At 37.1% G+C, this 16284-nt stretch overlaps 1 protein-coding gene across 9 annotated transcripts in view; it reads right to left on the bottom strand.

The window, feature by feature from the left end:
• Nucleotides 1–16284, bottom strand: part of ssbp2 (single-stranded DNA binding protein 2) — a 695743-nt gene that overhangs the window by 238042 nt on the left and 441417 nt on the right. The gene's annotated exons all lie outside the window — the stretch shown is intronic.

A 16284-nucleotide genomic window follows, 5' to 3' on the forward strand; every position in this document is an offset into this window, starting at 1 on the left:
TAATAACAATCCATTTATTATTACTCACTTTGTCCCATGCATGTACCTCGGAGATGATCACCTGGAGGCTCCGAGGGAAAAAGGATCAAAATATCTTAAAATCCCAGACACTTTCAGATATCTGAAAAGGACTCTTAAGGTATCACAAAACCATTCTGAGATACTGTGAAATAACTCCAAACACATTTTGTGATATCTAAGATCATTTTGGATGATATTAAAACTGTTTACATTTTCATATATCTGAAATGCAATTCAAGATTCACTATCTCAAAACGACTTCCTATAAAATTTCCTTTCAATGGGAAATCTCTTATTTTAATATATCTTCAGATGTATTTTAAATATCTGAAATTGTAAATGAAACTATTTTAAGATATCTGGATATGAATTTTAGAGATCTTAAAAATGTTTAGTTGTTATTTTAATAAAATTTGAAATGCGAACAAGATATCTTAAAATGCATTTTGATATCCTTGTGAATCACAATTGAAACACTTTTTTTTAGATATCTCAAATTCATTTCCTGATTATCTTTAAATGGACCCCTGGTCCACTTGTGTTATACAGTCTAAAATGGATAAAATACACTCCGTTTTTAAAAATCCTCATTTTAACATTTTTTTTTTGTTTCTGGTCAATTTAATGTTTACAAAAAAACAAAAGAAAAAAAAACTCATTACAGTCAAGTCCACGTTGTCCGCAAAATCCATTACAACAACGTTGTCCGCAAAATCCATTACAACAAAGTAATTTTGTATAAAAAAATCAGCAACACACAAATACTTCTAGCCTTGGCCCAAATATCATGATTTAGGTGCTCCACAGAACAATCACTTGGATTCTGTCTGCAGCTAAACATGTCTGTAGAGCTCAAAAAGGTTTACTGCAGATTGGAGACACTGTGGATGGATCTAGGGGCAAGATAACTGTCAATCAAATTCAACAGCTGTACTTGAGCTCTGGAGGTCTGCCACAGCCAGTAAGTACATCAACAAGTTTGAGGAATCATTTTTGCTGACTGCTGAGCTTCCTTGAGTTTGTTTCTAACATGTTTCATAAATTCATTGAGATTTTACCCTGTGATCTCCTGCTTACCATTATTTTTACAAAAAACATTTTTGTCGCATTTAAATGCATCTTTGAATTTTATGCTTGCAAATGTATGCTTCTAACGATTCTTATTCTTAAATGTGTTTTCTTCATTTCCTTAAACTTTTTATTACAATCATTTATGTAAAACATTTCCAGGTCAACAATAAGGATGACTCACAAAAAAAACAACTAAAAGTCAGAGAAAGCCAGTCAAACCCTTAGGCAACATAGGTGGCCATCACTAATGAACATTCCATGATATAAACAATGAGGGTCACCATTTTGCTAACTCAGGGAAAGTGCACTCCGGACACAGAGCTCCCTTTCCCTACTTCTCACCGAAATTGATGATGGGAACAAGAAAAAAAAGGTGTTGCCATCAGGTCTTTGTCAGCTGCACACGCTATGTGTAAATTTCATTATAATGAAATCCCTATTATACAGTAACTAATTGTTTTTTCAGTCCCAAGCACAGCACTTAATCTGTATTAAAAAATGAATTTTAAGAAATCTGAAAAGCATATATACTTGACTATCTATTGTTAATAACACAATAGACATTCATATATTTTGTTTTGTCTAGTTACTGAACATTGTACAATTTAAATGACTTTTAAAAAATATTTTATTTATGTTAGAGTTTTTCAGAGGCCAAGGACACAGCACATTGCTGTTTAACATGGTGTTCTCATAGCACAATTACTTTTTACATGAAGGCAGTATACACAGTGAAGTATCCAAATACTTTTTTGAATATGTGAAAAATAAAACATTTTTTGGTAGCAGGCTTCATATCTCATGTGACTTTCTCAGACTTTGTTTGCTTTTTGCCTCAAAGTATTGTATTTACTTCATGTGTAGCAGACTCTGGCTTTTTTTTTTGACAACTAATTGGCCAATTCCATTAAATAAACCTTTGCTCGTCTAATCTACTACTAATACTACTTATGGTTTACGAAGCCTTAAAAAATCTCGCTTCATCTTATATATCGGAATGTCTGACACCTTATATTCCAAATCGTAACCTTAGATCTTCAAATGAGTGTCTTCTTAGAATTCCCAGTGAGGCGGCTTTCTGCTGTTATGCCCCCAAAATCTGGAATAGACTGCCAATAGGAATTTGCCAGGCTAATACAGTGGAGCACTTTAAAACACTGCTGAAAACACATTACTTTAACATGGCTTTCTCATAGCTTCATCTTAGTTTAATCCTGATGCTCTATATATGCATTTAATTGTCATAACTAGTCATGGTGGCTCTAAAATCCGTACTAACCCCTACTCTCTCTTCTGTTTCTTTCCCGGTTTTCTGTGGTGGCGATCTTCGCCATCACCACCTGATCAAAGCACCGTGATGTCCCTACATTGATGGATTAAAGGCCAGAAGTCCACATGACCATCATCATCAAGTTCTTTCATGAGAACCCTGAATACAATGAGGACTGATTGTGAGGTCATTTATGTTAGGTAGAATGCCTAGAGGGGAATGGGCGGTTTCGTGGCCTAGGAACCCCTGCAGATTTTATTTTTTTTCTCCAGCCGTCTGGAGTTTTTTTTGTTTTTTCTGTCCTCCCTGGCCATCGGACCTTACTTTTATTCTACGTTAATTAGTGTTCTCTAATTCTATTTTCTTATTTATTTTGTCTTTTTTTTTCTCTTTCGTCATTATTTAAAGCACTTTGAGCTGCATCATTTGTATGAAAATGTGTTATATAAATAAATATTGTTGTCGTTGTATCTGTGCCTGAAGGTTCAATTCTCCATGCTATGATATCCATCTCATTAGAGTTAGAACTTTAGCAGGATGCATAAGAGTTTAGTAACGTTTATAGGCTTTCCACATCGTCTTCTTCTTGGTGTTACTATTATTAGTAATTTTAACAGTTGTAAAATGACCAATGATGAAAACAGCACTGTATAATCCTGTGATGCCTATAGTCATATTTGGGTTGAAGTTATGTTTATGTTTCATTGTTGTTTTTGACCAATTTTATTATTCCTAATGTATTTGCTATTTCTTTTGGTTTTATATGTGATGTTGTAATAGTGTACCATCTCTGTAAATGTAGTTATGTTCCATATTCTTTGTGAGTGGAGCAGTGGCTTATTTAAACTGGGTGAGAAGGCTCAGGAGTGGGGAATCACTAGTTTAAAGAGTTTCTGTCCAATTTTTATTAAGTATTGATGTCTATGTTATTAAATTTTCTGTTTTTGATTATTTTACTTCATATTAAGTATACTAATTACCAGAATATGATTTGGACCTTGCTGTGGATTGCCTTTTTGGCACTCCCCCTTTGTCTCATTTTGCTCTATTGAGCTTTTGTGCTTTCTTATCTATTTCTGTGAATACATCTTTTGATTTATAAAGATTCCTTTGTGTCCTATTGTTCTCAAACCAGGGGTTGATGGTTCTCCTGTCACTTGTGGAGCTTTTTCTTTATTTTGAGATATTTTTACTTTTGCCAGCTCTTCATGTTTGGACCTGTTCCATATTAAGCCAACATGTAATCTTAGGATCCTGCCTGAAACGGACAGCCTCTGCTGGGCATACTGCGTGAGATTCTACCCAGCTGCCTAGATTATTTTTTGGGGGGCTCCCCCATTTTACCTTAGAGAAACTCCATATATTTAAACCTATAAAACTGTGTTGAGATATTTTCTATAGTGTAATTTAATCTCTTGGATAAGCATCTGCTATTTGCCAAAAATATGAGTATTTAACTGACCAACACCAGCAAACACGCCCATTTGTGATACGTTAATCTCAAAATTATGCAAAGGTGTAAAAATTTTAGGCACATAGTAAATACAGCATATCAGGGAAATTGATACATGTGGTTGAAGCCCTGGGATCAGCAAGGCATATTGGCTGGTCATGTTGATCAAATGGCTTTAATGGTTAACAGGATTTACTAACACTTCACTGGCTCTCATTAACTGGTGACTTTCAAGGCCAGAAAATCAAGATGCAGATAACAAATCTAGGAGGGAGGATGACTAGAATGTTGTACCATGTTAGCCATTATGGATGTGGTGAGAAGTTAAGCAAAATGACAGCTTTTATTGGCTAACTAGAAAGATTACAATATGCAAGCTTATCGCGGCAACTCTGGCCTCTTCTTCAGGCAAGATGTAATCAATTTGCATCTTGCCTGAAGAAACGGCCTGAGTTGTCTCGAAGCTTGCATATTGTAATCATTCTAGGGAAGCAGGAGGAAAAAGAAAATTACATGAAAAACACTTTACTTACTTTTTTGCTAATCAATTATTCATTTTTGACAGTGATTCACAGAAAACAATACAAAAAGAAATTAACAATATTAATGTGCTAGAATACAAACTAACAAATGTATTATTTCAATCCCAAAGTAAGGGATTTCTAAAAAATAATTCTGGAAGTTTGAAAAATTCAGTAAATAAAACAATACAAAATTATATTAGTCAGGTGTACTTTATATACAAATGATTTTTCCTTTAAGTAATTGGTAGGGAGCTTGAAGATTTCTAGCTTTACATTGCACTGGCTTTCCTTTCAAAAATCAGGCAAATGAGAGGACCCGTCTCCATGATAATCTCCATTGTTGTTTGGAATAGCAGACTTTTGATAATCTCTAAAGCTTCCTGGTGTCGTCTGCCAAATGCTGCCTGACTAACAATAACTTAAAAAAGCTCAAGGGCTAAAAACAGATCCCTCTAAAGTGCATAAAGGTAGACAGTTGACTAGGTAGCTCTCAAATTATGTTTAATTATAAACATAAATGCCAAATTTGGTAAAAGAAGAAGGAGAAAAACAGAGAAATAGTTTTAAGATAATGACCCAATATTACACATAAACTGCTCAAAAAAATTAAAGGAACACTTTGAAAACACATCAGATCTCAATGGGAAAAAGAAATCCTCCTGGATATCTATACTGATATAAACTGGGTAATGTGTTAGGAACGAAAGGATGCCACATCGCTTGATGGAAATGAAAATGATCAACCTACAGAGCCCTGAATTCAAAGACGCTCCAAAAATCAGAGTGAAAAAATTATGTGGCAGGCTAGTCCATTTTGCCAAAATTTAATTGCAGCAACTCAAAATTGTATGCAGCACCTTGTATGGCCCCTGTGTTCTTGTATACATGCCTGACAACATCGGTGCATGCTTCTAATGAGATGACAGATGGTGCTGTGGGGGATCTCCTCCCAGATCTGGACCAGGGCATCACTGAGCTCCTGGACAGTCTGAGGTGCAACCTGGTGGCATTGGATGGACCAAAACATAATGTCCCAGAGGTGTTCTATTGGATTTAGGTCAGGAAAGTGTGGTGGCCAGTCAATGGTATCAATTCCTTCATCCTCCAGGAACTGCCTGCATACTCTCACCACATGAGGCCAGGAATTGTCGTGCACCAAGAGCAACTGTACCAGCATAGGGTCTGACAATGGGTCCAAGGATTTCATCCTGATACCTAATGGCAGCCAAGGTGCCTTTGTCAAGCCTGTAGCGGTCTGTGTGACCCTCCATGGATATGCCTCCCCAGACAATCATTAACCAACCACCAAACTGCTCATGCTGAATGATTTTACAGGCAGCATAATGTTCTCCATGGCTTCTCCAGACCCTTTCACTTCTGTCACGTGCTCAGGGTGAACCTGCTCTCATCTGTAAAAAGCACAGGGCACCAGTGGTGCATCTGCCAATTCTGGTATTCTATGGCGAATGCCAATCGAGCTGCATGCTGCTGGGCAGTGAGCTCAGGGCCAATTAGAGGACATGGGGCCCTTGGGTCACCCTCATGAAGTCTTTCTGGTTGTTTGGTCAGAGACATTCACACCAGTGGCCTGCTGGAGGTCATTTTGTAGGGCTCTGGCAGCGCTCATCCTGTTCCTCCTTGCCCAAAGGAGCAGATACTGGTCCTGCTGATGGGTTATGGACCTTCTATGGCCCTCTCCAGCTCACCTAGAGTAACTGCTTGTCTCCTAGAATCTCCTCCATGCCCTTGAGACTGTGCAGGGAGACACAGCAAACCTTCTGGCAATGACACATATTGATGTGCCACCCTGGAGAAGTTGGACTACCTGTGCAACCTCTGTAGGGTCCAGGTATCGCCTCATGCTACCAGTAGTGACACTGACTGTAGCCAAATGCAAAACTAGTGAAGAAACAGTCAGAAAAGATGAGGAGGGAAAAATGTCAGTGGCCTCCACCTGTTAAGCCATTCCTGTTTTGGGGGTCATCTCATTGTTGCCCCTCTAGTGCATCTGTTGTTAATTTCATTAACACCACAGCAGCTGAAACTGATTAACAACCCCTCTGCTACCTACTTAACTGACCAGATTAATATCCCATAAGTTTCATTGACTTTATGCTATACTCTGATTAAAAAGTGTTCCTTTAATTCTTTTGAGCAGTATATTTACTATTAAAAATATTCACATTTTCAGATGTGTTATAAATGCTGTGGCTCCAGCTTAAATGATATAATAATAACATATTTCAAAATGGAAGAATTGGTGAGCTTCCTATCCCTAGCCATTTGTGTGAGTTAGTGGCCAAAGTGATTCATTTTTAAATGACCATACTTCAAATTTAAATGACGCCTTTGGCACACAGTGGCATACCAAGAAAATTACTTACTTTCATTCTATTTCCCCTTTAAGAATAACATCATATACTGTAAATTTTGCATTTACCATATACAAAAAAGTCTGTCAAATAATGAGAACTTAGTGGATCATATGAGAATGAGTAGTTTTTTGTTTATTTTATTTTTGTGATCCTGACTACAAAAAAATTGACATCTACTTTTAAAGGAAACTTCTAACAGACTACAAAAAAAAATTAAATTAAACTTACTTTCATAAATGAATAACTTGAAATACTTGCAACATTTATTGTCACAAATACATATCTTTCTCCTTCATGGATTTTAACCCTATAGTCATATTTCATTTTTTTCACATCTCCAGATCACATACATTATCTTAGACTAAGGCTTGATTATTTTTAAATATAAAATTAGAAACACGTCTTTTTGTCTAAAATATTTCAGTACAATAAAGTAAACATATTTTATAGGACATAATGCTAGTATAACAGTCCAAATGTAGACTATATATCTAAATACTTAGTTTACAACAACAACAATATTTATTTATATAGCACATTTTCATACAAACAGTAGCTCAAAGTGCTTTACATATTAAAGAATAGAAAAATGAAAGACATAATTATAAAAAAAAAATCAACATTAACATCGAATAAGAGTAAGGTTCAATGGCCAGGGGGGACAGAAAAACAAAAACTCCAGACGGCTGGAGAAAAAATAAAATCTGTAGGGATTCCAGACCATGAGACCGCCCAGTTCCCTCTGGGCATTCTACCTAACATAAATGAAACAGTCCTCTTCGGATTTAGGGTTCTCACTGTTTAGAGGACATAATGCTAATATAACAAAGCAAATGTTGATTATGTTTCTAAATACTTAATGACAAAGTGCAAAAGAAATCTCATATGTAGAACTAAGAAAGATGAACAAAAAATACCCTAACAGTCAACCTCAAGTTTCCTTTACTCTTTCATCCATCCATCCATCTATCATGTACTCCACTTATCCGTTTCAGAGTCATAGGGAACTTGTGCTCAAGGTGAAAACCTGAAGAAAATATCGTAACTCTTCAGTTTGAGAACTTTTATCATAACATGATTGCAAAGAGGTAAACAGTACCAAACAGAAATTAATATCAGCTACATGTTTCAATTTTGATTAATTACGGGGTTTAGATTAGGTGTGACATTATAAATGTGAAGACTGGCCACTGGAATTAGTTTCATGTGATGCTGTGCAGGGTGACAGCTTGGCCTATGCACACTATATTTCCTTCTCAGTTTAAGTGATTGACTATGCGAATAACTGAATAATGGATGCATTTTTTAAAATGTGAATTAAAATTTTCTTCGTAACATTTAAGCCAATTTTGTTTGGTTTTACTAGTTCTACAAATGGTTCTAAACCAAGGAATCTAAATTCTTCACATGAAGCATCCCAAATAACATACACTTTAGTACATTCTATTGAAATAAATGCTGTTGTTGTTGTCAAAGAGGGAAATTATTTTATATAAATTTATCCAAAACCAAGCAAACAGTAGAGCATCACAACAAAGGAATTGCTTACCTCTGACGTTTTAGTGAATGATGAAAAATATTTGGCATTGACACAATAATGCATCTCAAGGTAATTTTTGAAATAATCATACTTTGCTTAGATCGCTTATTGAATTTTAAAACATCTTTATTGTATGTATGTATTTATCTTAGTCTTGGTCATATTTCTGTTGGTTAATAACCATGAAAAAAAGTATTTTGACTCAGACCTGCAGAAAAAGTTTGGCTTTTCAGTTAGCTCTGAACAATGCAAAAATGGTTTTGAATTGTATTGTCTTCTTGCTGATTAATTTCATTTGGGATCTGAGGTGTACTTTTAGAGTCTTTTATAACAGTGAAGCAACATTCTGAAGCAAATACTGTAGACCTGCTGATTGATGATGTGTTTGTTTTCTTTTTATTATTGACTTGTACTTTAGTTTAAACTGATCGATGATGAGGCGCTTTATATAATGAGAAGCTTCAATGTTTTTGTAAACCATTTCATGGAATTTCTGCCTAGAAGTCAAAGTAAGTAATTCTGGCTCTCAGCAGAGTTGATAGCCTTGTGCCAGTTTTCTTGCAACAATCTCTTATTAGGATCAACTTGAACTTTAACTTAATTATGGTCTTTCCTTACATAAACTTCTTGTTTGTTTATTTATTCTTTCCACACAGACCTGAATTGTGAAACTTCACAAAACTATGCATTTACTTGAATCTGTATCTTAAAGCTTTGTTTTTTTTTCTAACTGCATTTAAAAGCGATAAATATGCAATGAAGAGACTCAGGTGAAAATGAGATTGAATGAGAATCACCTCATTATAACACCTTACTTGTTTATCTTAGTATTCCTTTAAAAATACCTTCATAGCTCATAATAAGCACCTCAGCGAGAGAAAGAGAGACAGTGACAGAGAGAGAAAACACTATTGTAAATCTAATGTCAGTACAGGTCTACTAAATGCTTTTTAAGAACTTAGCACATTAATATTGAAGTCTTATTAGGAAAAATTAAAACAAAGGAAAAGCAAAGTAATGAAGGAGTTCAGTACGTGATAGACATCTACCTGAAATTTTATTTTATTTTGTCTGTAACATTCTTCCACATAGTGTTTTGCTGAATGTGTCTCTCAAAAATCATTTTATTACATTACACTGTGAACTACAGTAAGTCAAACAAATGAAAAGTTGACCTATCTTGTACATATACAAAACACTGATCACACACTGTACCAAGAATTCAATTCAAATCATGCATTCTGGATTCAGGAGCTATTGATGATATGTACTGAGCATTAAAAAAAATAAGAAAGAAAACAGAAAACATTCTGGCCTAACGACACTGGGATTATGTATGGACATCCCCGGCACTGTAAGTGAATCAAAGCATTACCCTTGAAGAAATCCTTGCTTGTAGTTTAAAGGTTTCTGTGAGCTTTAGAAGCGTTGAAGTGAATTTTGGCAAAGTCACAGAACACAGAGCTAGTGAAGACAAGACATCTGAATAAGAAAATGAAAGATGACTAGGAGGATAACAAAATGGGCACTTCTATTCTTATTGCCCAGTAACAGCGTTTGAGAAGACAAGTCCTTTGAATCAAATATATTCATGTAGTTTTTCTTTAGTTAAATCCGCATATATTTAATTAAATTGAAAATCAATAGGCTATACCTGTACAATGCACATCTAACTCTTTCTTTAGCTGGGCTGTATCCACTGTCCTATTATCTTTAAAACTTTGCGTAACCCACCCATGCAATCCTGCTGTGGCTTCTAAATGCCAGCAGCAGGAAATTTAAAGCAGTGGTATGCACAATATGAGGCATCATTGACAGCGGCTTGTGTGCAAACTACAGAGGGTAGTGGGTGGCATCATTAAGTGGTAGTGAGCACAAAACAAAGTAAGAAACGGCAGAAACTGTGAATTAAATGCTAAATGTTCAGTAAGTATACTACTTCTGAGTAACTTACTTAGTTATGCACCTGAAATGAATAAAGAATGAGATGATTCGCAAAGTGTAATTTCAGATCATAGAAAAGAGAGAATGTCTTCATGTTTAGTTTAGTTATCGAACACTTACATCATTTATCATAGAAATGTTTGATTTTAGTAAAGTAGAAATTCTTTTGACTCCAATTTTGCTCTCTTCAGTTTTGTTTTGTTGGGGTGAAAGAGTTGGAGGGGCTTTTTTGAGGTGGATGGATAAGACTGGAATGAAATCAACGGTCAATCAAGAAAACTGATTTCTAAATCAGCTAATCATTTTTTTCTATTTAACTGAATCAAACAATTTTGAACAATGTAATATTCATACTACACAACTTTAACACTTGGCATAAACAAAATATGATTTATAATTTTCACTTGCATGCTATAAATACAATAGCGCTCTAGGCTTCATGCTCATAAAATTCCTATTACTGTATTCCACTATGAGAAAAAGGTAAAAAAAAAAAAAACCTTGCGTGAAGTGCGTGCTTCTTTTTCTGTATAATTTGTTCATGCAGAGAATCTGAAATTTTGCACTGAAAAAAGTGAATTAACCTTCAAACTCTTGAACTCTGAGCTTTAAATATTATACAAGTATATTCTGACTGGTTCCTTCAACTGAAATAGTGACATCTGCTAGAATATTATAGGACTTTGAATAGCACTTTGCATTTAAGAGGAAAAGGCTACTCTTCCCAAAAAAAGCTGTCCCCTTTGATAACAATAGAACCTATGCAGCCAAACACAGGAATAGGCTATTCATGTAGGTAATTTGTCACTATTAAATGGTGATATGAAAAATTATGCAATGTTGCATAATTATGTCCAGAGTAACGCAACATTAATAACAGATATTTGCATTTTTCAATTCAGATTTGAACACACACACACATAGACAGAAACATCGGATTTTGAAAGTATTCAGAACTTCACTTGCTGCTTTCTTTGATTGTGTTGTAGATTTAACTTTAAATTGATTAACTTGCCTTTTTTGCCCATCAATCTACAACTCAATACCATGTTTACAGAAAGATCTACACATTTATTAAAAATCAACAACTGAAATTTCTCGTTCATATTAGTATTCAGACCATTAATTCCAAACTTTGCAGAAGCCCCTTAGACAGCAACTATAGCTTTGAATCTTCTTGGGTAAGTCTCTACAAGCTTTGAATACCTAGATTGTGGCAGTTTATCCCATTCCCACAGCAGATATGATGGGAAGATGTTCTATTGAGTTTAAGTTTGGGGTTCGGGTTGGCCACTCAAGCATACTCAGAGACATGTCCTGGAGCCACTCAAGCATTGTCTTAGCTTTATGGTTTGGAATATCGTCATGCTGAAAGGTGAACTGTCACTCCAGTCTGAGGTCACATACACTCTGGACCAAGTTTTCTTCAGTGATCTTGCTATATTTGACTGCAACCATCCTTTCCTCAATTCTTTCTTTTTTTTTTAATTTTATTGAAATCACACAACATTCCATACAAATAGATCAATTTTACAAAAAAAGGATTGAAAACAAATCAACCCCCACCTCTGAGAAAGAGAGCATGGGCAGCAGAATAAAACTTAAAGCTAGTAAAAATAGGTGAATATAGGCAGTCCCCGGGTTATGTATGAGATAGGGACTGTAGGTTTGTTCTTAAGCTGAATCTGTATGTAAGTCAGAACAGGTACATTATTTTAATAAATGCTATTGTTAACCGACTGGAACCAAGTGCTCTGCCAACGAATGGTGGAGTTTCACCTCTCTGACCTTTTTATTATTTCAACTTTATTTTCCATGGTGATGGTTTTTCTCTTCTTTACTGTATTACCCGCACTTGCATCAGATTTGTGTTTCAGAGACATTTTTGAAAGGTGAAGACAAAAGGTTAAGATGAGCTCTGCTGCATAGCACTGTACACACTATCACAGCAGGAAGGCACCCGTCGTCAACACGTCTGGTGTACTGACGAGAGACAACTTCCTATATGTACATAACAATACAAACAGGCTTGCTATTGAGAATGAATGGGGGTGACAAGGGGCGATTCACCACCCACCCACCACACACTCACCTCCACTTGCATACAGCATGCTGCCTGCAGCGTCTGCCCACCGAGAACGAACAGGGTGCGGCCAAAGGAGGGTAGTGAATTGCCCACCACCACCCCCATTCAACAGGCAGCTACCCGAGGCATACTACAATGCTGCCCCACGCCACCCCATTCACCCTCAATGGCCTCCGTTCAGTCACAACTGGGTCACCGCTTGCAGCTTCAACAGCCTCCCACCAGGAATGAATGGGGCAGCCGTTCGAGGGACACTGCAAGGCTGTGTGGTGGGCGGGTAGTGAAATGCCCCATCAAGCCTCCGTCTTGCACATGAGCGGTAGCTGAGGCCCTGGTGACTATGGACCATTTGTCATGCACCCAGCCACCCACTGAGAATGAATGGAAGCCGGAGTCGCCTGAGGGACACTACACTGTGCGAGCAGCGAAATCGCCTCTGTCCAGCCACCGCTTGCTGTGTCCCCAAGCTGAAAATAACGAATCAGTTACTGAGGAGCCTGTGTCGCGTTACCCAGACAGATGAAAAAGCAGCTGTGGCCCTGTTCATAAGTCGTAAGTCAGATGTCCGTAACTTGGGGACTACCCGTAGATGAATTAATAAGTGAATAAAAATAAATGGAGAAGGAAAAGAAATGGGGAGAGAATCTGCTTCCTCAGTGCTTTAAAAGCTTATTTTAAAATGTTATTGATTAGATCCTACCAGGTTTTGAAAAATTTCTACACAGATCCTCTAAATGAGAATTTGATTTTTTCCAATTTCAAATAATATATAACATCAGTTACCCACTGACTGAAAAGAGGAGAGTTAGGATTCTTCCAGTTTAGCAAGAAAAGTCTATGTGCTGTCAGAAACTCCACACAGAGCCATAGCAAGGTTTGGGGCAGTCACATGTATAACTGGTATCTTGGCTGCAAAATCGTGAATATATTACACAGCACTAATGTGTACAAAACCGAGTCCAAAACAGAACTGAGGGAATAAGGAAAAGGTGGAGGCTTTTAAAGGGGAAGACAGGAAGTGAAGTCTGATGAGTTGGGCTCATAAGGGTCTTCAGCCATAGGCTCGAGCCCGGACATGACATGAAAGGGGCTGAAGCCGACAAGGTCTTCCTTCATAGGCTCGGACCCAGAAGTGATGTCAACAGGGCCAGGTGGAATCTCCCGTGGACGGTCTGCAGGAAAGCGAGCAAAAGAATCAGTGCACTCTACCACATCCCGGTCTGACTTGGAATTGCCTTTACTCAAGCCCTTTAGCTGCCTCCCACGTGCACATGTGTGACAGTGCCAATAGTGTAGCAAAGGCAATTACAGTTTGTTTGTCCTTCTCCACCTTAAGCCCATCTGGGAGTACAGCAAACACAGTTGTTAATGGGTTAGGAGTGATTGTGACACCAAGGCTGTCTGAAAGGCATTTAAAAATTTTGGTCCAGAATGATGTTAATTTGGTACAGGCCCAAAACATGAGACCCAGTGAGGCTGGATCTTGATTGCAGCATTCGCAGGTTGGATCTTGCCCTGGAAACATTTTGGAACATTTTAAACAAGACAGATGTGCTCTATGTATAATTTTGAGTTGAATAATTGTATGCTTTGTGCATATGGAGCTCGAGTGAATTCTCTGAATAGCTACTTTCCACTCCTTTTCTGAGATGTTGAGTTTTCCCACTGTCCTCTTGGATCTTTGAAAGGGAGGGACTGTAAAATGTTTTTATATATTGGAGAAATGCTGTCTAGGTCCTCGAAACTGAGCAATATTTTTTCCAGCATAGAGGGTGGTGGGAATATAAGTTTAATGTCACTGTGTCAAAGTTAGCACACAGGGGCTCTCAGCATTTAGAACTGCTAAGCAAGCATTTGAAGAGAGAAAAGTACAACTACGGAAATGGGCATTGTCCTATTTCTGTATTTGCTGTATTTATCAATAGCACCTGATGACCCCTATTCTCTTGATTCACTAACACAATGTCTTACTTGTATTTCTGAATGGATAAATAAAGAGAAAACTGAAATCTTAGTGATTGGCAATAACGGATACAATGAGGCAATTAGAAATAAACTGGATACATTAGGATTAAAAGTCAAGGCGGAGGTAAAAGCTTAGGGGTAACTGTTGACTGTAATCTGAATTTTAAATCGCATATTAATCAGATCACTAGGACAGCATTTTTTCACTTAAGAAACATAGCAAAAGTTAGACCTCTTATATCACTGAAAGATGCTGAGAAATTAGTTCACGCGTTTGTTTTTAGTCGACTAGATTACTGTAATGCAATCCTCTCAGGAATACCCAAAAAAGACATAAATCGTTTGCAACGAGTGCAGAATGCACCTGCTAGAATCCTAACCAGGAAAAGAAAATCCGAGCACATTTCTCCAGTTTTGATGTCACTACACTGGTTACCTGTGTCATTCGGGATTGACTTTAAAATTCTGCTTATGGTTTATAAAGCTTTAAATAATCTCGCCCCATCTTATATATCGGAATGTCTGACATCTTATATTCCAAATCGTAAGTCGAGTGTCTCCTTAGAATTCCAAGAGCAAAACTTAAAAGAAGTGGTGAAGCGGCCTTCTGCTGTTATGCACCTAAAATCTGGAATAGCCTGCCAATAGGAATTCACCAGGCTAATACAGTGGAGCACTTCAAAAAACTGCTGAAAACACATTACTTTAACATGGCCTTCTCATAACTTCACTGTAATTTAATCCTGATACTCTGTATATCCAATTCATTATAATAACTATTCATGGTGGCTCTAAAATCTGTACCACCCCTACTCTCTCTTCTGTTTCTTTTTCCGGTGTCCTTTTGATGGACTGTGATGTTCCAACAGTGATGGATTAAAAGCCAGAAGTCTGCATGACCATCACCATCACGTCCGTCCGTGAGAACCCTAAATACAAAGAGAACTGTTTCATTTATGCTAGGTAGAATGCCCAGAGGGGACTGGGTGGTCTCGTGGCCTGGAACCCCTGCAGATTTTTTTTTTCTCCAGCCGTCTCCCTGGCCATCGGACCTTACTCTTTTTCTATGTTAACTAATGTCTTATTTTAATTTCTTATTTTGTCTTTTATTTTTTTCATTATGTAAAGCACGTTGAGCTACTTTTTTTAGGAAAATGTGCTATATAAATAAATGTTGTTGTTGTTGTATGGTAGAGATGAAATTGAATCCTCTACTGGCCTTGTTTAGAGCCTAGGTAAGAGCATGCACGTGGAGAAGACAGTATAAAAAGACTTGGAGAGCAGCCAAATACTTTGAAGCCGATGGACTGATGGAAGATTACGTCATCCGTCCTGAAAACCCTTCCAGCGCAGCGCCGTAAAATGGAAGACTGTATACATCGAGATCCCACCTTGATAAAAGTATTGTCTTGCTATGGCTTCCTCCGTTTGTAATGCCGTGTAAATCGTCAGTAAAGAAAGCTAAGTTATTTTCTTTTATGTGATTTCTTACCGCCCTATCACTATGGGAGGGATATCGCCTTTTAATATCATCTATATAGTTTCTGGTTACTTAAAACGCCACAATTACAAAATAACATTCCAACTAGGGAGCTAGTGACCCCTAGAGGAAACAGGAGGTGAGGAAAATTGGGCAGGTTCTGTTTAACAATGTTCCTAATTTGAAGATAGTGAAAGAAATGTGTTGCTGGAAAGTTAAATTTGGAATATAATTATTCATAGGATGCAAAGACATCGTCTATGTACAGTTCTCTACATGATTTAATCCCAAATGTTTTCCAGACATTAAAAACTGCATATGTTTGCGAGGGTTGAAAAAGGTGGTTCTCATGCAGAGGTGCCACCGATAAAAGATTCTCTATCTTAAAATGCTTTCTACAGTGGTTCCATATTCTCAGTGAGTGAAGCACAATTGGGTTCTTAGTATATTGGTGATAACTTGCATTTATTGGGGCACAAAGCAAGGAATGTAAAGAAGTACTGCAGGATTTTATTTCTATTGCAGACCAAGCCTGTATACAGTAATCCCTCCTCG

This window comes from Polypterus senegalus, chromosome 7 (genome assembly GCF_016835505.1).
Source record: "Polypterus senegalus isolate Bchr_013 chromosome 7, ASM1683550v1, whole genome shotgun sequence".
Classification (NCBI taxonomy): Eukaryota; Metazoa; Chordata; class Cladistia; order Polypteriformes; family Polypteridae; genus Polypterus; species Polypterus senegalus.